The following is a 24,905-nucleotide window of genomic DNA, read 5'->3' on the forward strand; positions in this document are numbered from 1 at the left end:
CTAGACTCCCTCGTGTACCTGGTCCCACATCCCAAACACATCTTGCACCCCTCCCCATCACCCCCAGCTAATGACAGAGGGAACTCTGCTATTCCAGCACTGCAGTCTCGCTTCTGTAGTCCAAATAGGAACTTTTCCTTTTTGATTTTGGAACCCCCCCTCTCTCAGACTGTCATCCTTAATGAATTAGGCTTTTTGAAACTCAAGCCTGGAGATCTGAAAGACACTTTCTGCTTCCTGCCTGTCTCTGCCTTTCCCTAAGGTGATGAAGGATCTGCTGGAATCAAAAGATACAAAAAAATGTAGAAAAAATTAGGCTTTTCAATTAGTATTTAGTTACATATAACTAATACACGTGTCCCTGGGTATTTGTACTTTTTCTAATTCCAGTGTTCTAAGAGTTCCGTTTAGGGTTTTGTAATTGTATGATTTTTTTTTTCAATCAAGAATGACAGGGTCTTATACAAAGGGAATATATTGTAAATAAATATCATAACAAGTATTTATTGAGGACCTATGTGAAACTTTACACTGGGCTCACATGAAATATTTCTGAACCCAGGGGTATAAAACTCAAAGATGAATCAAAATCCAACACATAATCATCAATGTATCTGAATGTTCCTCTTTTGAAACATTTTTTTCTGATTGAAAAAAATGGGATACGTGCTCTTGGTTAAAAAAGTGAAAAACACAGAGTGCAAATCGTCTGTAATCCAACCACTCAGATTGGCCCATCGAGGTTCAGATCCCTCTTATACCTTTAGACCGTCTTTGTAACTAGTTGTTGGTCATTTGTTTATCCATCAATGTTGTGTTAGCTGTTTACTATGGGCAAGGAAGGGCTTCCGCAACGGCCCATTGGGTAAAGAATCTGCCTGCAGTGCAGGAGAAACAGGAGATGAGGTTTAGTTCTTGAGGCAAAAAGATCCCCTGGAGAAGGAAATGGCAATCCACTCCAGTATTCTTGCCTGGGAAATCCCACGGACAGACGAGCGTGGTGGGCTATAGTCCATGGCATCCCAAAAGAATCGGACATGACTTAGTGCCTAAAATAATGGGCAGTAAGAGCAAGGGCTCTGAAGCAAGGCTGCCTGGGTTTGAATCCTGACTCAACACCCACATTTTACGTGTGTGACCTTGGACAAATTACTTAGCCCCTCTGAGCCACAGTATCTTCAGCTATACAATGGGGATGACAACTACCTTGATGTAGGATGTTGTAGGAATTAAATCAGTTACTACATGTAAACTCTTAGAACAACATGCAGTACCACACGATAAATACTCACTATCACTTCATTTTAACTGTGAAGTGTCATGCTCCAGACATCCAAAGACACACACATAAACACACTTTGTCTTCTAATCCTCACCAAAAATCATTTTACTATCAAAGGTATGGGTCAATTTGTTGATGAAGAGGAGGCAGACAACCCAGCAAACAGTTGATTGCAGGCTCTAGCCTACAAACTTTAAAATAATAACTCACGTGACTACTGCACAGTTATGAATTTGTTGTTGTTTAGTCACTCACTCGTGTCCAACTCTTTGTGACCCCACGGACTGTAGCCCACCGTGCTCCTCTGTCCATGGGATTTTCCAGGCAAGAACACTGGAGTGGTTTGCCATTTAGAGTGACTGGTTTAAAACCAATTACCTCCAGAGAAGCTTTTCCCAAAGGATAGAGGGCTTAGTTTCCCTTTCTCTCCCTTTATCTTGGGAATAAAGAAACGCAGAGCCCCAAGGAGAGCTAACTGGAGGATTATAAGTTCACTTGGGAATGGGTTTTACAACTCATTGCCTCCCAAGACATCCAAGATTCACTCTCCATCTTTCATCCCTACTTGTTTCACCAGATTTATCCAAGTGGTAGGAAATATGTCCACTGTGGTTCTCACATTTCACATCTTCCAGTTTGTGCTGCTAGAGAAATGCTAATTGACCTCTTTTGTTCTGAGGCCAAAAATCCTAGAGAAAGGACTCTTTGGCTCTGCTTCTGGGTGCCCTCTCCTGGGTCAATCAATCATGGTTGGGGCAAAAGGCAGAGTGAGTCAGGGAAGAACCTACAGGGTAAACCACAGAAAGGTTAGGTTCCCAAGAGAAGGGAAAATCCCATAAAAATCCAGAACAAACAGATTTATCATTTATACTTGTGGCTGGTTGCCCAACTGATAAAAGCATCCATCTTTGTATGCCGTATTATAGAAAGAAATAATAAAACATACCTTTAACTTACTTAAATGTGATTGCAATTGCAACCTAACTGACTTTTCAAATGTTTAATCCAACCTCCTAAGATTGTGAGTTCTGAAGTGAAAGTTAGCATTTCCCAAAGAAAGCAGAGTTAATACCGCTGCTCTTTCTCTAGAGGAATAGAAATAAGAACTCAGCTTTCATGGTATGTCCATTTGAAAATGTCTGATTCAGGATAAAAAGTCTGTGAATGTGATTTTGTGGCCTAAAACAAAAAGAGCTAGGAAGGGAAGTATCCAGAGTAAGACGGGTTTTGTTTATGTTTTCATTTATTGCTCACCAGAGACACAGAAACTCACCTCAATTAAGAACTTGCTCTATACCAGGCTTTGGCCCAGGGGTTTAACATGCATTATTATTTAATTTTTACCACCCTCCTGAAGACAAGAAATTATCCCCATTTTGCCCAGGAGGAAACTTAGCTGCAGAAAAGTTGAGAGTGGTTTCCCCAAGTTAACAGCCAATGAGTAGTGAAGCTGGGATTTTAATTTGAGTTCCTCTGTACACTGATTTCAAGAGTTCTTGCTCTTTGCCTTATACTCAGCAAAGTGGCATGAAAAGAGAATTGATCTGAGGTGGGGTAAGAAATGGGGTGGAGTCCTTACTGTCTGCTCAGCCGTGTCTGACTCTTAGTGACCCCATAGACTGTAGCCCGATGGGCTCCTCTGTCCATGGAATTTTCCCAGCAAGAATACTGGAGTGGGTTGACATTTCCTCCTCCAGGGGACCATCCCGACCCAGGGATGGAACCCGCCTCTCCTGTGTCTCTGCATTGGCAGGAGCATTCTTTACCCCTCAGCCACCTGGGAAGCCCAGAATCCTTAGTACCACATGAGTGAACTTTCAACATTGAAAACATGAAATATGAAGTTAATGAATTACACCTTAGGTACTTCAATTTATTTAAGAAAATTATCAGAATCACCTGATTATCCAATGCAAAAAAGGAAGACATCGCGTGGAAAAGGAACAGAACATAGCAGTGAGTGAAAAGGGAACATGTAACTATTTGTGTGTCTATTCAATAGCTCAGAAAGTTTGTTGTTGCTTATTTTTAAAATGAAGTTCAGGAGTAGGTTACGATATAAAGAATTACAGGATCCCTTTCAGTTCAGTTCAGTCGCTCAGTCGTGTCCGATTCTTTGCGACCCCATGAACCGCAGCACCCCAGGCCTCCCTGTCCATCACCAACTCCCGGAGTTCCCCCAAACCCGTGTCCATTGAGTTGGTGATGCCATCCAACCATCTCATCCTCTGTCGTCCCCTTCTCCTCCTGCCCTCAATCTTTCCCAGCATCAGGGTCTTTTCCAATGAGTCAGCTCTTCGCATCAGGTGGCCAAAGTATTGGAGTTTCAGCTTCAACATCAGTCCTTCCAATGAACACCCAGGACTGATCTCCTTTAGGATGGACTGGTTGGATATCCTTGCAGTCCAAGGGACTCTCAAGAGTCTTCTCCAACACCACGCTTCAAAAGCATCAGTTCTTCAGCGCTCAGCTTTCTTTACAGTCCAACTTTCACATCCATAGATGACCACTGGAAAAATCATAGCCTTGACTAGACGGACCTTAGTTGGCAAAGTAATGTCTCTGCTTTTGAATATGCTATCTAGGTTGGTCATAACTTTCCTTCCAAGGAGTAAGCATCTTTTAATTTCATGGCTGCAGTCACCATCTGCAGTGATTTTGGAGACCCCAAAAATAAAGTCTGACACTGTTTCCACTGTTTCCCCATCTATTTCCCATGAAGTGATGGGACCAGATGCCATGATCTTCGTTTTCTGAATGTTGAGTTTTAAGCCAACTTTTTCACTCTCCTTTTTCACTTTCATCAAGAGGCTCTTTAGTTCCTCTTCACTTTCTGCCATAAGGGTGGTGTCATCTGTGTATTTGAGGTTATTGATATGTCTCCCTTAGGATATGATAAAAAAAAAAAAAAACACTTTTTTCAGGTCTAAAACACTGGTATGGGTTAAGTCAGGAAGATTCCTTGTAGGCTAGAATTTTCATATTTTGGTGTCTATTATTATCAAGGTACTTCAAAGTTTTAAGTAAGATGAAAATGAAAAATCATCCTCATTGTTATCAGTGCTCTTACTTAAAATTTTAAAAAATATAAATATAAACCGTATGGAATTTAATAGTTTTTGACTCAATTAATACTTGTTAAGCATCTGTAATTCTGAAAGGATTTTTGAGGACAATGTTCTATTAAAATATTAAATAAAAATATTTATTAAAACATCTTATCAAAGCACTTTGTTCTTCCTAGAGTCTGTCATTCAGAGCGAATAAGTCAGAAAGAGAAAAACAAATGTTGTATATTAACCCATATGTATGGAATCTAGAAAAATAGTACAGATGAACCCATTTGGAATGCAGGAACTGAGACGCAGTTGCAGAGAAGGGACTTGCGGAGGCAGAAGGGGAGCGGGAGAGTCAGGCAGGCTGGAAGAGTAGCACGACATATATGCAGTACCATGTGTTAGACAGCCAGTGGGAGGCTGCTGTATAGCACAGGAAGCTCAGCAGGGTGCTCTGTGATGATCTAAAGGCAGGGAGGGGGCGGCGGTGGGAGGCTCAAGAGGGAAGGGATATATGTATACATAGGGCTAATTCACGTTGTTGTACAGCAGAAGCTAACACCACATTGTAAAACAATTCTACCCCAATAATAAAATTTAAAACAAACAAAAAACAATTATCTTCTTTTCCAACAGGAAACAGGAATGAAGTAGTTAATCTCTCATGTTAAATAATTGCTTCAGCAGGCTCTATCGATTTTTTCAAATCATGCTTTAAAATCTCAAAACAATAACATGTAATAGAAATATCACTTTCTGCATCATGGTAAGGTAAATTACCAGTCACCACCGCCTCTGCAGTAAGTCAGGCGCTACTGAAACGCATCACACGATGCGAGGCTTTGCTTTGAGCATCACTCTAAGGGTAGAGCCATCTGGGATCCACTCTTATTCAGCCTCCAGCTGTGCTCTCTACCCTTCTGGGTCCTACGTTCACTATGTAAAAATAATCTTGTTACTCCTTATACCTTAAAGTTACTGGGAAGATGAGATGGGACCAAGGACTGACTGCCTTATTCATTTCTGTCCCCCACCCCCACCCAGGGGGCTTGATCCATGATGGATATTCAGTGGGTGTTCAATGAATACTTGAGGGGTGCATTGAAGGAGAAAATCCATCTGAGTCTAAAACTAAAATTAAGCATCTGTAAACCTCAGGTCCTCAGCGTTCCCACCCACCATTAAACTTTTACTACCATCTGGAAACTGTTTGTGTACTTTGTATGAACAAATAGGATTCACAGAAGGGGAAGAAAGAAAAAAAAGCCCACAATCCAAGAACAAAGGTATAAAAGTCAACTTAGTTGAAAGGTTTTGAAAAGGGTGAAAGAGGAACTTTCATTCATCAACTTTTAAATTTCAAAACAGAAATAGAATTATTCTGTAAAAGCAATGAAGAATTAAAATAAAACTTCAGTGTAATATTAAGGTCACTTGGTATTCTTGCCTGGGAAATCCCAGGGACAGAGAAGCCTGGCGGGTTGTAAAGAGTCTGACATGACTGAGCGACTAAAAAACAATAAGGAAGACAGGGAAAGACATAAAAAAGGGAAGACTTAATATGCACATAGCCCTCCCCTCACCCTGGGACAAAGATCAGCCTCATTGTCTAAGACTGACTTTGAAATGCCTGCCTGTATGTGTCTCCAGATACAAATGTGTTGCATGAAATTGTTATCAAAAGTTGGGGCAGAAGGGTTAAATTCCTCATTTGAAAGGACTGGCGATCTTGAAATCACTTCTTCTAATCTTCAGAGGACAGGGAAGGGAGAAAAATCTCACACTTTGGTACTTTGAAAGAGAAGTGGGCCCTGACACTTTTCATTCTACTAACAAAGAATAATTTCATGGAGAATAACAACATTCATCTTTGTGGTTATCAATCATATTACTTTCCAAGACTCGATGACCATTGCTTTATCACAACTATAAGCAAAAACGAGAATCCCATGAACAGGATGATAAGGCAAAAAGATATGACACAGAAAGATGAACTCCCCAGGTTGGTAGGTGCCCAATATGCTACTGGAGAAGAGTGGAGAAATAACTCCAAAAAGAATGAAGAGATGGAGCCAAAGTGAAAACAGCGCCCCGTTGTGGATGTGACTGGAAATGGAAATGAAGTCTGATGCTGTAAAGAACAATATTGCATAGGAACCTGGGATGTTAGGTCCATGAATCAAGGTAAATTGGAAGGGGATGAAGAGGAGATGGCAAGAGTGAACATCGACATTTCTGAAATCAGTGAACTAAAATGGACCGGAATGGGTGAATTTAATTCAGATGACCATTATATCTATTACTGTGGACAAGAATCCCTTAGAAGAAATGAAGTAGCCCTCATAGTCAACAAAAGAGTCCAAAATACAGTACTTGGGTGCAGTGTCAAAAACAATAGAATGATCTCTGTTTCCAAGGCAAACCACTCAATATCACAGAAACCCAAGTCTATGCCCCAACCAGAAATGCTGAAGAAGCTGAAGTTGAACGGTTCTATGAAGACCTACAAGACCTTTTAGAACTAACACCCAAAAAAGATGTCCTTTTCATTATAGAGGACTGGAATGCAAAAGTAGGTAGTCAAGAAACACCTGGAGTAACAAGCAAATTTGGCCTTGGAATGCGGAATGAAGCAGGGCAAAGACTAATAGAGTTTTGCCAGCAAAATGCACTGGTCATAGCAAACACCCTCTTCCAACACAAGAGATGACTCACTCTATGCATGGACATCACCAATGACCAATACCAAAATCAAATTGATTATATTTTTTGCAGCCGAAGATGGAGAAGCTCTATACAGTCAGTAAAAACAAGAATGGGAGCTGACTGTGGCTTAGATCATGAACTCCTCATTGCCAAATTCAGACTTAAATTGAAGAAAGTAGGGGAAACCACTAGTTATTCAAGTACAACCTGAATCAAATTCCTTATGATTATACAGTAGAAGTGACAAATAGATTCAAGGGATTAGACCTGACAGACAGAGTGCCTGAAGAACTATGGACAGAGGTTCCTGACACTGTACAAGAAGCAGTGATTAAGACTGTCCCCAATAAAAAGCTGCAAAAAGGCAGAATGGCTGTCTGAGGAGGCCTTTCAAATGGCTGAGACAAGAGAAGCTAAAGGCAAAGGAGAAAAGGAAAGATACACCCATCTGAATGCAGAGTTCCAAAGAATAGCAAGAAGAGATAAGAAAGCCTTCTTCAGCGATCAATGCAAAGAAATAGAAGAAAACAATAGAATGGGAAAGACTAGAGATCTCTTTAAGAAAATTAAAGATACTAAGGGAATATTTCATGCAAAGATGGGCACAATAATGGACAGAAATGGTATGGACCTAACAGAAGCAGAAGATATTAAGAAGAGATGGCAAGAATACACAGAAAAATTATACAAAAAAGATCTTCATGATACAGATAATCACGATGATGTGATCACTCATCTAGAGCCAGACATCCTGGAATGTGAAGTCAAGTGGGCTTTAGAAAGCATCACTACGAACAAAGTTAGTGGAGGTTACGGAATTTCAGTTGAGCTATATCAAATCCTAAAGATGATGCTGTGAAAATGCTACACTCAATATGCCAGCGAATTTGGAAAACTCAGCAGTGGCCACAGGACTGGAAAAATCTTCATTCCAATCCCAAAGAAAGGCAATGCCAAAAATTGTTCAAACTACTGCACAATTCCACTCATCTCACACACTAGCAAAGTAATACTCAAAATTCTCCAAGCCAGGCTTCAACAGTATGTGAACCAAGAACTTCCAGATGTTCAAGCTGGATTCAGAAAAGGCAAAGGAAACAGAGATCAACTTGCCAACATCTACCTGATCATCAAAAAAGCAAGAGAGTTCCAGAAAAACATCTACTTCTGCTTTATTGACTACACCAAAGCCTTTGACTGTGTGGAACACAATAAACTGTGGAAAATTCTGAAAGAGATGGGAATACCAGACCACCTGACCTGCCTCTTGAGAAATCTGTATGCAGGTCATGAAGCAACAGTTAGAACTGGACATGGAACAACAGACTGGTTCCAAATAGGAAAAGGAGTACATCAAGGCTGTATATTGTCATCCTGCTTATTTAACTTCTATGCAGGGTACATCATGTGAAACGCCAAGCTGGATGAAGCACATGCTCAAATCGAGATTGCTGGGAGAAATATCAATAACCTCAGATAAGTAGATAATACCACCCTTATGGCAGAAAGTGAAGAGGAACTAAAGAGCCTGTTGATGAAAGTGAAGGAGGAGAGTTAAAAAGCTGACTTAAAACTCAACATTCAAAAAACTGAGATCATGGCATCTGGTCCCATCACTTCATGGCAAATAGATGGGGAAACAATGGAAACCATGTCAAACTTTATTTTGGGGGGCTCCAAAATCACTGCAGATGGTGACTGCAGCCATGAAATCAAAAGACACTTGTTCCTTGGGAGAAAAGCTATGACCAACCTAGACAGCATATCAAAAAGCAGAGACATTACTTTGGCAACAAAGATCCACCTATGACTAAAAGCTATGGCTTTTCCAGTAGTCATGTATGGATGTGAGAGTTGGACCATAAAGAAAGCTGAGCGCTGTCACGCGAGTGTATGTCCCTTGGTTCTTTGTCTCGTCACAACAAAGATTTGGAGCGACGGATATTAAAGCCCTTGGCACGTCACAGCTCTCGGGTCTTGGACAAACTGTGTTATAGCTCTTAGGCAAATCACTGCTACAGCTCTATTTTATTTAGAAAATAGCAGGAGAATCCATCCTCGAAGCGTGAGGGCATGCCAACCCATAGACTTGAAGAGAAGAGAGTGGAGGAGTGCATGGGGGAGGGAGAGAGAGGGAGAGAGAGAGAGGAGAGTGAGAGGAGAGAGAAAGAGAAAGAGAGAGAGAGAAAGAGCGCATGCACGTGGGAGAGAAAGAGAGAAAGCGCTTTGGCTCCTCATTTTATATGTTTTTTTCCTCCACCTGGGCCTGCCCTATGCAAATTGGGCTTAGCCAGGAGTGCTGTTTGTTCTACCTGAAGTCTTCACTCTGGTCCTCGTACCTTCCTTGTTTTTTAGCCACTGCCATTTTGGACTCCTTTTCCCTATTCTACCTACCCAACAGCGCCAAAGAATTGATGCTTTTGAACTGTGGTGTTGGAGAAGACTCTTGAGAGTCCCTTGAACTGCAAGAAGATTAATCCAGTCAATCCTGAAGGAAACCAGTCCTGAATATTCATTGGAAGGACTGATGCTGAAGCTTCAGTACTTTGGCCACCTGATGTGAAGAACTGACTCATTGAAAAGACCCTGATGCTGGGAAAGAGTTAAGGCAGAAGGAGAAGGGGATGATAGTGGGTGAGATGGTTAGAAGGCATCACCGACTCAAAGGATATGAGTTTGAGTAAGCTTCAGGAGTTGGTGTCGGACAGGGAAGCCTGGCATGCTATAGTCCATGGGGTTGCCAAGAGTTGCACACGACTGGGCAGCTGAACTGAACTGATAGGCAAAAATGGGTGTCATAGTCCAAAGAAATTAAGACGAAGTTAGAAATCCTTCGGTTCTCACCCTCTGTAATTGTTACAAAACAGGTCTCTGTTATCATTCTTCTAAAAACTATTCTCTTAGTACTTTCAGGATGATCTTGCTAGAAAACATCTACTCCTTCCTCAAAGGCTGAGGTAACCTTCAGCTCCACTGGCCATTCTTAGCCCCAGATGCTCTAGAATCACCTGAGGAGCTTTTAAGAAATCCTACTAGGCTTCTCAGATGGTGATCGTGGTGAAGGATTCCTGTGTTGGGAAGATCCCCTGGAGCAGGGCATGGCAACCCACCCCAGTATTCTTGCCTGGAGAATCCCATGGACAGAGGAGTGTGCTGGGCTATGGTCCATAGGGTCGCAAAGAGTCAGAGGCAACTGAACACACAATGCCCTTGTCCCACCCTGCAGAGTCTGAATTTACTGTTGTTGTTTTTTTTTAATGTGCAGTCAGGGATGAAAATAACTCATCCTTCACTTTGTGTGACCCTCCTCTTCTCTATGTGGGGTGAATCATTCCTTCACTCACATTTCCAGAGCTTTCTCTATACACCTCCATCATATCACACAGCACAGCGTAGTGCAGTTCTGGTTCACCACCTGGGCACTCAATTGTTAGACCTCAGTTCTCCTGAGACTAGGGTCTCATTCTCATCCTTTTTGTGTCCCACCTGGAGAGCCTTTCCTGATACACACCCAACTCCCAGAAAGTCTACTGGGCATCTTGAGAGATACATATGAGAGCAGGGTGGGTGTAGAGAACGTGGGTTCTGTCATTTCAGTGACTATTTAGGTGACTGATTGTCGGCCTCCAATACGCTTTCCTCCACTCCAGGCACTGCCCTAAAGACCAGTGTGACTCCTGCGTTCTGTCACAAAGCCTTACACCTCTCCCTCCCGGACATCACCCAATGGCACACCTATTTCCCCCTTTTGTCTGGCTTCATATGTCCTCAGAATCATCTCCCTCAAGCATTTTGCTTCTGTCACGTCCTTTCTTAGAAACCGACTCAGGTTTCTAACGATTCCTTGAGTCAAATCTAAACTAATCATGGACTTTGAGGTTTTTCCACTAATTTATCCAAGCGCCCTCTCTTTGCACCACCCTGAATGTCATCGTATCTTCAGAATGGAAAGTAGTGAAAATGTTAGTCACTCAGTCAGTCAGTCAGTCGCGTCCACCTCTTTGTGACCCCATGGACTGTAGCCCGCAAGCGCCCTCTGTCCATGGGATTTCCCAGGAAAGAATACTGGAGTGGGTTGCCATTTCCTTTTCCAGAGTATCTTCCCAACCCAGGGATCAAACCTGGGTCTCCTGCATTGCAGGCAGATTCTTTACCATCTGAGCCACCAGGGAAGCCCATTAGCCAAGTACTATCTTCCCACGTGCCTCTGGAACCCGCCATATTCCCTTCTTCCACAAGACAAAAAGGTTCTGCTCCCTTCCACCAACATATACCACAATTTCCTTATGCAAAAAACAAAACAAAACAAAATTGGTTTAAAAATCACTACTTAAACGTCTATAAAGTCTCTCCTCATCACTTCTATTACTTAAAAAAAAATCATTGGGTATGTGTCTTAGTCATTTTTCTTGGTGTGTTTTGCTTTTTATTTTGGTATATTTCCTTTTTTGTTTGTTTGCTTGGTAGAACAAAACAAAAAAAAAACAAAAAAAGGGACTTGAAACCAGAAGACTGTACTAGCTGTTTTGCTCAGACTTTTCTGCTCAGACAGCCTGGTTGCTCTTACCTATGACCCAGAGGCAATTGTGATCAGGTTTTTCTGCTTACCTGAATTCAATGTTGTAGGATCACAGAAGATAAATGCATCAAATGTGCTTTGTGAACTCTAAACTGCTTTACAAATACATGATAGTTATTATTACTGTGATGACTTTCTGCGACCCAACTTCATGCTAGTAGTTAAACACACAGCCCTCCACCAGTGAAATACTCCCTTGGAAGCCTTTTAAGTTGTTTGGCAAAGAAGATCACAGAACATTTCTAAGGTTTATCTTCATGGCATTATTATGCTAATGTTATTTGTTTAGTTCCATGTTTCCAACAAGCTTTCACAAGTTCTGAATGTGCCCCTTCAAAACTAAGTTTAAAAGCTAGCTGCTGAAGCCACGTGAAACCACAGCAAGGCACCATATGGAGACCAGGGTCCCCCAGGAAGACAAGTGTACTGTGGGACAAAGAATCCAGAATAGGTACTCTGCTCTCCTCGGCTCTTTCTCAGCGGTCGTCCTGCTGCTGAAACAACTCGGGAGCCCCTAAAGAAAAACACCACATGGAGTAGCCAGCCTCCCACCTCCATCATTCCTTCAGCGCTGCCTAAGTGAGTCACAGTAATATTTGAAATTGGCAAAGCAACTTCTTTCCAGGGCGATCACAGCACTAAGACGTTCGTTCCCTCATTAATGCTCACAGCTCTCCTGTGGAGGAGGTGGGTGGCAAGCAATTTCAAATCCTTTTCTTCTTTACCTACCAAAGAGTCTTTGCTTTCAATAGCTGACACGAATGAGTGAACCATTTTGGTTATAAGATTATGATCCGCCCATCACCCCCCATTAACGCTATTAGAACAACCTTTGTCCGTCTTCAAATCTGTGCAGCCAAGTGTGTGGCAGAGTATAAAAAGAACATGAAGCCTGTGCTGGGCGTCTGTGTGTGACTGGGCATTAGACACCATGTCCTTTGTCTGGCTTTGGAAAACTCCCACTGGATAAATAGGATTAAACATGACACTTTTCTTTCTCAGGCAGCTTCCTAAGTCTCACCCCTTTTCACAACCTCTTATCTCCTGACACAGCCCCCTAGCTCTCTGCTCTGTCCATCATGCCGGACACCCAGAAATGTCTCTGTGTGCCTCGCCCTCTTGCCCTACTCAGGCAAGGATTAATTTCTTCCATGATATAAGAGAGGGCAAATAAGCCAGAAGTCAAAACTACCAAACTCTGGGCATCCCTGGGCTCCTCATTTCTGAATCCATGCTGGAGGCTCAGAGCCATCACACTGGTCCTCTCAGACTTTCCCCAGAGTCAGGGGTCCCCAACTTCCAGGATCTAATGCCTGATGATCTGAGGTGGAGCTGATGTAATAATAGTAGAAATAAACTGCACAATAAGTGTAATGCACATGAATTATCCTTAAACCACCCCCCACTTCCGTCCGTGAAAAAACTGTCATCCACAAAAACAGTACCTGGCACCAAAAAGGTTGGGGAATCGCTGCTCCCAAGACACCCATCTGGGTCACACTCGGAGCAGGCGCTACACGGTATGCTCTAGGCTCCACTACAGCTTCCACTCTGCTACATAACTAGACCTACCAATGGAAAGTTTAAAGGTCACCACACGGGAGAACAGACGCAGAGACAGAGCTGGTACTGGGCACGCATTCGCTAGTGATGCACGCCAAGCACTGTGTTAGGTTCAGTACTCACACTGCATGGTTCTGGTAGCCTCGACAGGAGGTACTGACATCTTTGTTTCCTATTTCGCGCAAAATCCCAGTGGCTTGACACAACAAAGATTTAGTTCTCATTTCTGAAACCTGTCCATCAAACCTCTGCAGCACATGATCCCTCAGGTATATCCAGGTAATGGAGGCACTGACATTTGGTAGCTGCACTGTCTGGACCCTTTGGCCATAGTCAGTTACCACGGCAGCATAGGAAAGCCTGGGAGGGTCACGTGGGCTTTTCATTGCTTTGGTAGAATCACTTGTGGTTCTATCCCATTGGTTAATTACTCCCATGGCCCCACCTAACTCAGGCAACGAGGCAGGGAGATGCGTGAAAGCAGATGGAATGTTCTGTGAGTAGCTGTGGTCACACCAGGGTAGCACAAACACAAATGCCGGAAGCTATACTTCTGTATCTTTTAAATGCATGATCCCACTGCAAGGCTGTTCCATACCCGATTCATCTGGGCCTCTACTGAAATTGTTTTCCATAATTAACATTCTTTGAACATTTCTTGCATGCAGGGTCTTGTTCGTGGGGGACCAAGAGGATGTTTACAGATTCAGAGGGAAAGACAGACATGTTCACAAATAAATGTCCTTTTAATAAAAGGCAGATTTTGATGAATGGAACAAGAAAGCTACCAAGTGCTTTGGGGCTGCAGAGGAAGCAATCACTTCCTGCCAAGGTGCTAGGAAAGGACTTAGAGGGGATTTAGCCATTTCAATGGAACTTTTTAAAGGCTGGTTAGCATTTCCCAACAGGTAAGGAAGAGGAGGGGCCAAGGCCTTCTGGCGGCAAAGCTCAGAAGGTGGTAGAAGCACAAGTCCTCTGCAGTGTGACTTAGGAGAGGGTTCTCCCGTGCAGTAGTGGTAAAGAACCCGCCTGTCAGTGCAGGAGACGCAAGAGACGTGCATTTGACCCCTGGGTTGGGAAGATCCCCTGGAGGAGGGCATGGCAACCCACCCCAGTATTCTTGCCTGGAGAATCCCCCGGACTGAGGAGCCTGGCGGGTTACAGTCCATGGTGTCACAAAGAGTTAGGCATGACTGAAGAGACTTAGAGGAGAAGGCGGAAGAGCTGGGGCCAGAAAATATTTTGGATTCAGACAAGAGGGCCATGAGACCCATGCTTGGGAGCATAGGCATTTTGGAGAGAAGAGGGTACCATCCACAGAGGGTCTCTGAGCACGGGGGTGTCATGGTGAGATTCATCGAGATGCTCCTAGAGAGAGCAGCCACCAGGGTATAAACTAATGATTTTTTTCCTCTTCCTCCCTTTGGGACCTCCTAGTCTCCATGAACATATTTTCCTTCTACCCTGGGGTTTATAATCAAACATGAATTTAATCTGCCTAAACACACATACCACAGAAGAAAAGTTTCCATTTTATTCAAAGAAGACTGTAATCAGGCATTCACACTTCTTTAGCTCTTTGGGTGATTCTCTTTATCCTCTTTGAAATAAACATTCCTGCAAACTAGTGCAACCTCAGGGATTTCCCTGGAGGTCCAGTGGTTAAGATTTCTCCTTCTAATGCAGGGGGGCGTGGATTCCGTCCCTGGTCCAGAAATTACTGTCCCATATGCTGTGGAGTGCAGCCAAAATTAAAAAAAAAATAGTGCAACCTCAGAATAAAGATTAAAGGATTGAGCCTCACACTGCAGTCTGGTTCTCTCCGTTGAATTCAGCTGTGCTGAGTTTGGACCTCCGTTAGGTCTAAAGTCCATCTCACCATCTATTTGCTGTATGCTTTTGCCAGGTTACTTAGCCTCTCTGGGCTTTCGGTTTTTTTGATGAGGTAGGAAATAATCGGGGCTTCCCTGATGGTTCAGATGGTAAATAATCTGCCTGCAATGTGGGAGACCTGAGTTCAATCTCTGGGTCGGGAAGATCCCCTGGGGAAGGAACTGGAAACCCGCTCCAATATTCTTGACTGGATAATCCCATGGACAGAGACATGGTGGTCTAGAGTCCATGGGGTGGCAAAGGGTTGCACACGCCTGAACAACTAACACACACACAGAAGAAACAATTATTTGTTGCTTCCTGGAACCAAGATAAATGAAGTACCTTCCACAGGCCAGGAAATGTATAGGTGGCCTTAGTAAGAGCGTTCTGTCTTTTTCTGAAGAAAGGAGGCAGGAGGGAATGGAATAGGTATTAATTGCATAGCTACATCCGCTTGAGGTTGCATACGTGCTGTCAGTGACTCCCAATATGATTCCCATGAGGGAGATATTTTCCCTGTTCTGCAATGAAGACACTAAGGGACACCCACGGTAACTTGCCCAGTGACATCCGGCTGATGAGTGAAGATCCAGGTTGGGAGACCAGGGTCCACACCAGCTTTACCCACCAAGACTTGAGGCACTGGGAGGCACTTGTGTTTCTTCCACAGCATTTTTCTCCTCAAAGCTGCCCCAGGCCTCTTGGCATCCACGTAACACCCCTTGAATCTCCTGACATGCTTTTCCGAATTATTCAGCTATGATGGATCAATCTACAATTTTGAGCCCCAGGCTGCCTCTCCAGCCCCCAGGTTCCCCTCTCCCACTCGGGCAGACTTGCTGCTTCCATGGACGTCCTTGTCTCTGGAGGATTCCTGTGAATCACCATTTGGTCACTCCCTCTTAATTGCTCACAATTACTCAAGTTCCTAGTCTTATAATAAGCAAGGAAGAGGGTAGCATTTTCTAAGACATATGTGTTTAGTGTTGCTGGCAGATTTGTAAACTTATTACTGCCTCTACATACCATATAATTAAGATTGAATTATCCAAGGCTTTAAAATAGTGCCTGCTGCTATTGTGCTGCTGAAAACATTAAAGAAAAGATCTCTGCCTTAAGAAAAAAATACACAGCTCACCTCTCCTCCCTCTTCTTTGAAATTCTCATTCTCATTAGGGCTATGAGACTGAGTTTAGCAGGCCTGAGGCAGAGGGCTCGCTAAGCTGAAATGCTTTGCTTGTGGAAATGCTGCCACATCAGAAGAAAAGGGGCACATTCTAAGATATATGCTGCGGCCCCTTCTGGAAGTCACCTGCAGTGCCAGGCAGGGGGACTAACAGGAGGATGGAGGGGAATTCACACAAAGGCAGAGGCTCAGATGTGGCCCGCGTCTTGGTGTGCGTGCATGCTGAGTTGGTTTGTTTGTGTCCGACTCTTTGCGACCCTATGGACTGTGGCCCACCAGGCTCCTCCGTCCATGCGATTCTCCAGGCGAGAATACTGGAGTGGGTTGCCATGTCCTCCTCCAGGGGATCTTACTGACCCAGGGATTGAACCTGCTTCTCATGTCTCCTGCATAGGCAGGCGGGTTCTGTACCATTAGTGCCACCTGGGAAGTCCCATGTCTTGATGAGACTAGACCAAAAATGTCTCAAAGCTTATGCTTGAGAAGAAGAGTAGAGCACATCTGTGTAGGTTACCAATACTTGATGCCCTGGAGAAACAGATTAACACAAGAGTAACTGCACCATGGGAGCCTGGAGAGAAAGATGGGACAGAAAAGGACTAATCTGGGCACAGGTATGAAGTGCCCACTGCAAGAAGAAGACTCCAGGGCTCATCCCTGTCCTTGGAGCATCAAGCGGGAGAGGCAGACAGAAAGGCAAGCACAAGACACCAGTGCAGCACAAAAAAAGGCACAGGTTCGATCCCCGCGTAGGGAAGATCCCCTAGAGAAGGAAATGGCAACCCGCTCCAGTATTCTTGCCTGGAAAAATCCCATGGACAGAGGAGCCTGGTGGGCTACCGTCCACGGGGTGGCAAAGAGTTGGACACAACTTAGAATGCACCAGGTAATGCTGTTGTGGTGCCGGAGGCCCCTTGCAGTAAACCAGGTAAACAGGATCCAGGTGAACAAGAGACCAAGGCAGTGGTGATAAGAATGTAGAAAAGGCAACAGACGAAGAAAGTATCTGGGTGAAATCGCTCTGTACCTCTTTCGTAACGTTTTCCCACTTTTGAAAATGTCTCATCCCCTTCCTGAGTTGTGTCCCTGATGTCTTAGGGGCAGAGATCTCATTTCTCCTCAGGCTCTTGCACGGTCCCTGAACCCAGATGGAGCTCAGGTGAGGGATGGCTGAGTAATTTCACACTGTCCCCCTCAAAACCAGTCCTGGGGCCCAGGGGTGGGGGTGAAACTGTGAGGAGTCCTCCCAGGGGATGGGGCTAGGGAGGCATGATCCCAGGAACCCAGACCTCCGAGGACACCCTGCCAAAGAGTCAGAGGAGAGGAGATCAAAGGAAAGTGGGAAAGGGGAAGGCAGGGGCTGAAGAAGGAAGAAGAGAGAGGAAATGGAGGGGGTCAGGGAAGAGCCAGGAGGGGAGAAGAGAGGAAGGAAGAAAAAGAGGAGTTTAGGGAGGGTGGATGGATTTGAGAACGAACTCTGTTCTCTCCTGAATCCCAGGACTTCCATCTCCGCAGGGAGTTGTTCCTGCTCCTCCTGGTCTTGCCATCCTGGGGTAGAGGGGCCCCTGGTCACACCTGAACACCTACAGGATGCCCCCTGCAGGCCCACAAGGCCCTGTCTGCATCCTCTGGGATGCTAGCACCAGCCCTGCACAATGAAGCCCCCTTCCCACCTGTACCCTCTGGCCTATCATTGTAGTGGGTTGGTCAAAAAGTTCATTTGGGTTTTCTGTAAGATGGAATGGAAAAACTGGAACGAACTTTTTGCCCAACCCAATACACAGCCTCCATGGTCTATAAGCTGTCTGAGCAGTATTTAGGAAGAATAATGTCATCCTGGTGAAGAGCATGGGCTCGGAGTTGAGCTCATATGCTTGCTCTGCCACCTGCTGGCCCCTGGAACAGTGCCAATCATATGGTGGTGCAGAAATGAATGAGTCAGTAAATGGCTGAGTACTAGCTGTGACATCTGGAGCAAGTGAATGATTCTGAGCCTCAGTTTTCCCACCTGTGAAATGGGGATAATAATACTACCTATTACATAGGGTTGCTGGGATAGTGCACCGCTATGTATAAGACCAGTTGCTCTTGGGCAGTGGAAACAGGCTGATTGCGTGACGGGGAGGAGTCCCGTAGCGTTTCCACAGCCACTACGGCATCGCTTCTCAGCACGGTGCTGGAACCACCTTTTTCAAAACCATCTGGGAGAAGGGCTGAGTGTAAGATGGCAGAAAGGGAGATTTTTTGGCTTTATTCCAAACCTACTAAAGGACTCTTTAAAAGTGAAGCCTTAAACCCTGTATTTCCACGAGCTCTCCAAGTGATTTTCAGTCAACTCACGCTAATGTTTTAAGAGCTCTGTGTTTAGGTTTCCCTTTATAAATTAAAATACAGAGTCAACACATGAATATAACCATTCATAGCTGAGGACATCAGGCCACAGGGTGGACCTCTCTAGAGTTGAATTTATATATAATTAAAGACCGGAAGTTCTGTGATGGAGTAATAATCACGGGCTCCTAACACCTGGCACCAGATTTCCTCTCCAAGAGGAAACTCTTTGATAAGCCTGTTGGCCCTGGACACTTATATCCAGGGGGCATCAAACACATAAACAAAACCCAGAAAACAAGACAGAAAAGCAATCGCTAAAACTGTTCTGCATTTAAAACAGATAAGGGAGACAGACAGCAAGAAGGAATGGAAGGCAGGGCTGCAGAGAAACGAGGACGGAGGCTAAGCCATGGTTGAGAAACAACTCAGAAGAACTGGGCTATGTAAACTTGAATTTCAAACTGTTTACATTGTTTTAACTTAAAACCCCTGTCTTCCCAAATGCATGGCAAGGGCTCCCACACCTAAAAAGCTGAAATGCAGGTACCTCTGTGTCCTTTTCCCAGCAAAGTACTGTGTCAGAAAAATAGTACAACCTTTAACACAGGGTTTGGTCATTGTGCGTGTGTGTGAGAGTCACTCAGTCTCGTCTGACTCTTTGTGACCCCATGGACTCTAGCCCCCCAGGCTCATCTGTCCATGGAATTTTCCAGGCAAGAATACTGGAGTGGGTTGCCATGGCCATTGGCTGCCCTTTCTTCCTCCTCCTCTCGCCTGTCTCTCAACTCAAATGAACCGCCAGGTCTTGTCAAAGGAATATTCCTAGTGGCTCAGACGGTAAAGAATCTGCCTGCCATGCAGGAGACTCAGGTTCAATCCCTGGGTGGGGAAGATGCCCTGAAAAAGAGAATGGCTACCCACTCCAGTATTCCTGCCTGGAGAATTCCATGGACAGAGAAGACTGGCTGGCTATAGTGCATGGCGTCGCAAAGAATGGGACAGTGAGTACCTATATTATTATATAGTTTTTAACGTAGAACCCTATACCTAGTTGATAGACATTTTTTTTTTAGATTTTTTAATGTGGGGCATTTTAAAGTCTTTATTGAGTTTGTTATAATATTGCTTCTGTCTTATGTTTTGGTTTTTTGGCCACAAGGCATGTGGATCTTAGCTCCCCAACCAGGGATAGAATCTGTACCCTGAGTATTAGAAGGTGAAGTCTTAACCACTGGACCGCCAGGAATATAAAATAAATTTACCTATCATGTTATCTAAAGATAACACCAGTGGTCTTTCTTCCTTTCCAGTCCCTATGCCTATTTCCCCCTTGCCTTACTGCATGGCCTACCGCTGCCAGGACAATGTTGAGTGGAAGGGATGATAGTGGATAGTGGTTCCTCATTTGTAGGGGGTAGTTTCCAAAAAACTGGGGGACTTACACTGTCAGTCTTAAGACCTATTGAAATATGTAATAGTTAAGACACGTATGGTTTTCATTCAAGCACAGACAAGACCACTGGAACAGATTAGAGAGTCCAGAGATAATCTCATATATGTATGGCTACCTGGACTACAATAAAGGCATTTTAGTGGATATTGAAGTGGACTGGAGAAAAATGATCTTTTTCCTTTTTAAAATTTTATTTTGATTGATTGATTGGTATAGTCGATTTACAAAGTTGCATTAGTTTAAGGTATACAACACACTGATCCAGTTATATATAGCTCATATAACTGAAAGCAAGTGTGTGTGCCGCTTCAGTCGTGTCCAACTCTTTCCGACCCTATGGATTGTATCTGACCAGGCGCCTCTGTCCATGGAATTCTCCAGGCAAGAATACTAGATCCAGGCAAGATCTTCCCGACCCAGGGATGGAACCTATGTCTCTTACATCTCCTGCGTTGGCAGGCAAGTTCTTTACCACTGGGAAGCTCTTCAATAGATCATGCTGGATCAACTCAATATTCACATGGGAGAAAATTAATCATGACTTTTACACCAAACGAAACAACCATCTCCAATGGATCACATACCCAAACATGAAAAGTAAAACAACACAGATTTTAGGGAGGCAGAACATTTTCATGACTTTGAAGGAGATAAAGATTTTAAAAACAAGATGCAAAAAACAATAGCCATGAAGGAAAAAAAATAGATAAATTAGATTATATTAAAATTAAGAACTGTTCATGAAACATCACCATTGAGAGTCAAATGTGACCCACAAAATGAGGGAAGACATTTGTAAAATATACCAAACACAAATTCTTATCTAGAATATATAGAAAAAAATCCTGCAAACCTACAAGAAAAAGGAATACCGCTCAATAGAAAAATGGACAAAAGACGTGAACAGTCACTTCAAAAGGACATCTAAATGACCTATAAGCCCATGAGAAGGGGCTGCACTTCATTCGTCATCAGGGAAACACAAACTAAATTCAAAATGAGATGCCATCCTATCCCAACCAGAATGGCTGAAATGAAAAAGACAGAACATATTAAGTAGATGTAGAACTGAAACGCTCAGACTGTCGATAGGAATATATATTTGTACAACCACTTTCAAAACTGCTTCACAGTATCTATAAAGCTGAATGTGTATATAATCTAGAGTCCAGCATTTCTACCCCTAGGTTTAAGCTCCACATAAAAATGTACATATATTTACCAAAAGACACAAGAATGTTCATAACAGCACGAGTCATAGTAGCCAAACAGTGGAACCCAGTAGAATGCGTATTTTATTCTAGGGACTATTTTATGATGACAAGAATGAACAAATACAGCCGCATAACACTGGGAACTCTCTAGAGCGTACAGTTGAGTAAAAAGAAGCCACACATTAATGAGTACATATTGTATGATTTCAATTATAGGAACAATGTATATCCAATCTCTAGAGCTAACTTATCTTGCAGAACTGAAATTTTATACATGTTAATTAACAACTTACTTCCTCTTCCCCCAGGCATCTACCTTTATATTTTCTGCTTCTGTGTGTTTGACTGCTTTATTTGTATTTATTTATTTGGCCACACTGCTTGGCTTATGGGATCTTAGTTCCCTGACCAGGGATCAAACCCAGGCCCTCAGCAGTGAGAGCTCGGAGCTCCAACCAGTGGACCACCAGGGAATTCCCCAGTGTGGCTATTTCAGAAACTTAATATAAGTGGAATTCTGTATATTTTTTAAACTCCCTAGAGCTGGCTGTATAGTCATGCTGAGGACATCTGGCACAGTACTTTGCTCCTACGCAAGTATCAGTTCAGTCGCTCAGTCGTGTCTGACTCTGCGACCCCATGAATCGCAGCACGCCAGGCCTCCCTGTCCATCACCAACTCCCAGAGTTCACTCAGACTCACGTCCATCGAGTCGGTGATGCCATCCAGCCATTTCATCCTCTGTCTTCCCCTTCTCCTCCTGCCCCCAATCTCTCCCAGCATCAGAGTCTTTGCCAATGAGTCAAGTCTTCGCATGAAGTGGCCAAAGTACTGGAGTTTCAGCTTTAGCATCATTCCTTCCAAAGAAATCCCAGGGCTGATCTCCTTCAGAATGGACTGGTTGGATCTCCTTGCAGTCCAAGGGACTCTCAAGAGTCTTCTCCAACACCACAGTTCAAAAGCATCAATTCTTCGGCGTTCAGCCTTCTTCACAGTCCAACTCTCGCATCCATACATGACCACAGGAAAAACCATAGCCTTGACTAGATGGACCTTAGTCAGCAAAGTAATGTCTCTGCTTTTGAATGTGCTATCTAGGTTGGTCATAACTTTCCTTCCAAGGAGTAAGTGTCTTTTAATTTCATGGCTGCAGTCACTATCTGCAGTGATTTTGGAGCCCAAAAAAACAAAGTCTGACACTGTTTCCCCTGTTTCCCCATCTATTTCCCATGAAGTGATGGAACTGGATGCCATGATCTTCGTTTTCTGAATGTTGAGCTTTAAACCAACTTTTTCACTCTCCTGTTTACTTTCATCAAGAGGCTTTTTAGTTCCTCTTCACTTTATGCCATAAGGGTGGTGTCATCTGCATATCTGAGGTTATTGATATTTCTCCCGGCAATCTTGATTCCAGCTTGTATTTCTTCCAGTCCAGCGTTTCTCATGATGTACTCTGCATATAAGTTAAATAAGCAGGGTGACAATGTACAGCCTTGACGTACTCCTTTTCCTATTTGGAACCAGTCTGTTGTTCCATGTCCAGTTCTAACTGTTGCTTCCTGACCTGCATACAGATTTCTCAAGAGGCAGGTCAGGTGGTCTGGTATTCCCATCTCTTTCAGAATTTTCCACAGTTTATTGTGATCCACACAGTCAAAGGCTTTGGTATAGTCAATGAAGCAGAAATAGATGTTTTCCGGAACTCTTGCTTTCTCCATGATCCAGCGGTACAGGATAGTAACAATCACTTAGCATCAGAAGTATTCCCTGCTAGTCTTCTTTCATCAACTAGTGTGTGCTGTGCTTAGTCACTTAGTCATGTCCAACTCTTTGTGACCCCATGGACTGTAGCCCACCAGGCTCCTCTGTCCAAAATACTGGAATGGGTTGCCATACTCTCCTCCAGGGGAAGCCAACCCAGAGACTGAACCCAGGTCTACTGCCTTGCAGGCAGATTCTTTACTGTCTGAGCCACCAGGGAAGGCTTTCATCAACTATGGGGTCATTAATTGAAGAAAGGATATTCTGTTTATCTGGGTGTCTTCATTGCCCAGAAGAACACCCAGCACAGACTGAAAGAGTCTGTACATATTTGTTGAACTGGAGTGACCCTTCTAGTAATCATAAAGGGTAGAATTTACCATTGCCACCAGCCAGTCAAACTTCTTCAATATAGCTTCTCAATTCTACACACATTTTTAAAGAGTCTACTTTAAGTCAAACACTGAACTAGTGTTGAAGTTGCAAAGAGGAAGATCAGTTCTCATAGGTAGGTACTCAGTCAGGCAGGGAAAATCCCTGGGACCATATGCCAGGCTTGATGGAAGAGCCTCAGAAGCAGTGATCAGCTCAACTTGAGCGGACTTGAGACATTTCCAAGAGTAAGTGATGCCTGAGCGACTAGGAGTTTGCCAGGTGTGTGAGGAGAGCAAAGGCATTTTGGGAAGATAGAAAAGCCATGAACCTGAGTAGAAGAGCTTGACACCACGTGGAGTGATGGAGGAGGGTGCAGACTGAGTGATGAATGGCTTGGTATGGAGGTTGGGTGCATCCTGCCACCAATGGGAAGGCAGTAAAGGGTGAAACAGGAGGCCCGCAGGACCCAGTGTGCAGTTTCAGAGAGATTACCCTCTTTGCAATGGGGACAATGCATTAGCAGGCAAAATGGAGAATCACAGGCCCACCAGCAGAGGGTGAAAGTGAAAAGTGAAAGTCTTAGTTGCTCAGTCATGTTCAACTTTTTGCAACCCCATGGACTCTAGCCCATCTTGGAATTTTCCAGGCAAGAATACTGGAGAGGGTAGCCATTCCTTTCCCGAGGGGTTCTTCCCGACTCAGGGGTCAAACCCAGGTCTCCTGAACTGCAGGCAGATTTTCTTTACCATCTGAGGCAGCAGGGAAGCCCAGGAGAGGGTGGGGGTACTGTAATCATCCAGGCAGGAGAAGGCAAGGGCTTAACTAGGACAAAGACCATGGGGATGGAGAGGCAGGGATGGGTAAGGACCAGAGTAGGAAGATTCCTCTCTGTCTCCTGTAAAATGGTTGGGGAAAGAAAGATGAGTAAGAGCTATGTTATACAAGTAATATTCTCTTTTCAAATTTTATTTCTTGGTGCCAGAAAAAGACAGAAAAGCAAAAAGAGAAAGAGGGGGTGGGATTCTGGAAAGAAAGGTAGTCCATATGCTAATGTCACTGGGGAAATGGAACCAGCTCACAACTTCCTTTTATTATGTTATGTGAAAATACATTTTCAGCTGAAAGGAATTATTTTAAAACACGGGTGTGAAATAAATGAGCACATGAGACCATGTTGTCCACAAGGCCTCAGCAGAATGTTTTCCTTAGATAGCAGCCTCGGGCTAACACTGCCAGCTTTCTGCAGTTCCAGCAAGAATCTGTGCTTTGGTCACTCAGGGATTTGTAACAAGAAAAGGAAAAAAAAAACCTTCTGCTTATTGAAAAAATGTCTCTGAATCTCCATGGCTGGCAGGTGCTTGAGATGGTTGAGTAGATGTCTTCCTGAAGCACCCAAAGTCAGATATGTACGTTGGGAAGCACACTTGTGCCAGCTCAATGCTGTTGTCCTGGAGGAAATATTCTAGACATTCAACAAGAGGGTTCTATGCCTCTCCTCCCTGACTTCTCTTCTGCAGAATA

The sequence above is a fragment of the Oryx dammah genome, unplaced genomic scaffold, assembly GCF_014754425.2.
Source record: "Oryx dammah isolate SB20612 unplaced genomic scaffold, SCBI_Odam_1.1 HiC_scaffold_1, whole genome shotgun sequence".
Taxonomy (NCBI): domain Eukaryota; kingdom Metazoa; phylum Chordata; class Mammalia; order Artiodactyla; family Bovidae; genus Oryx; species Oryx dammah.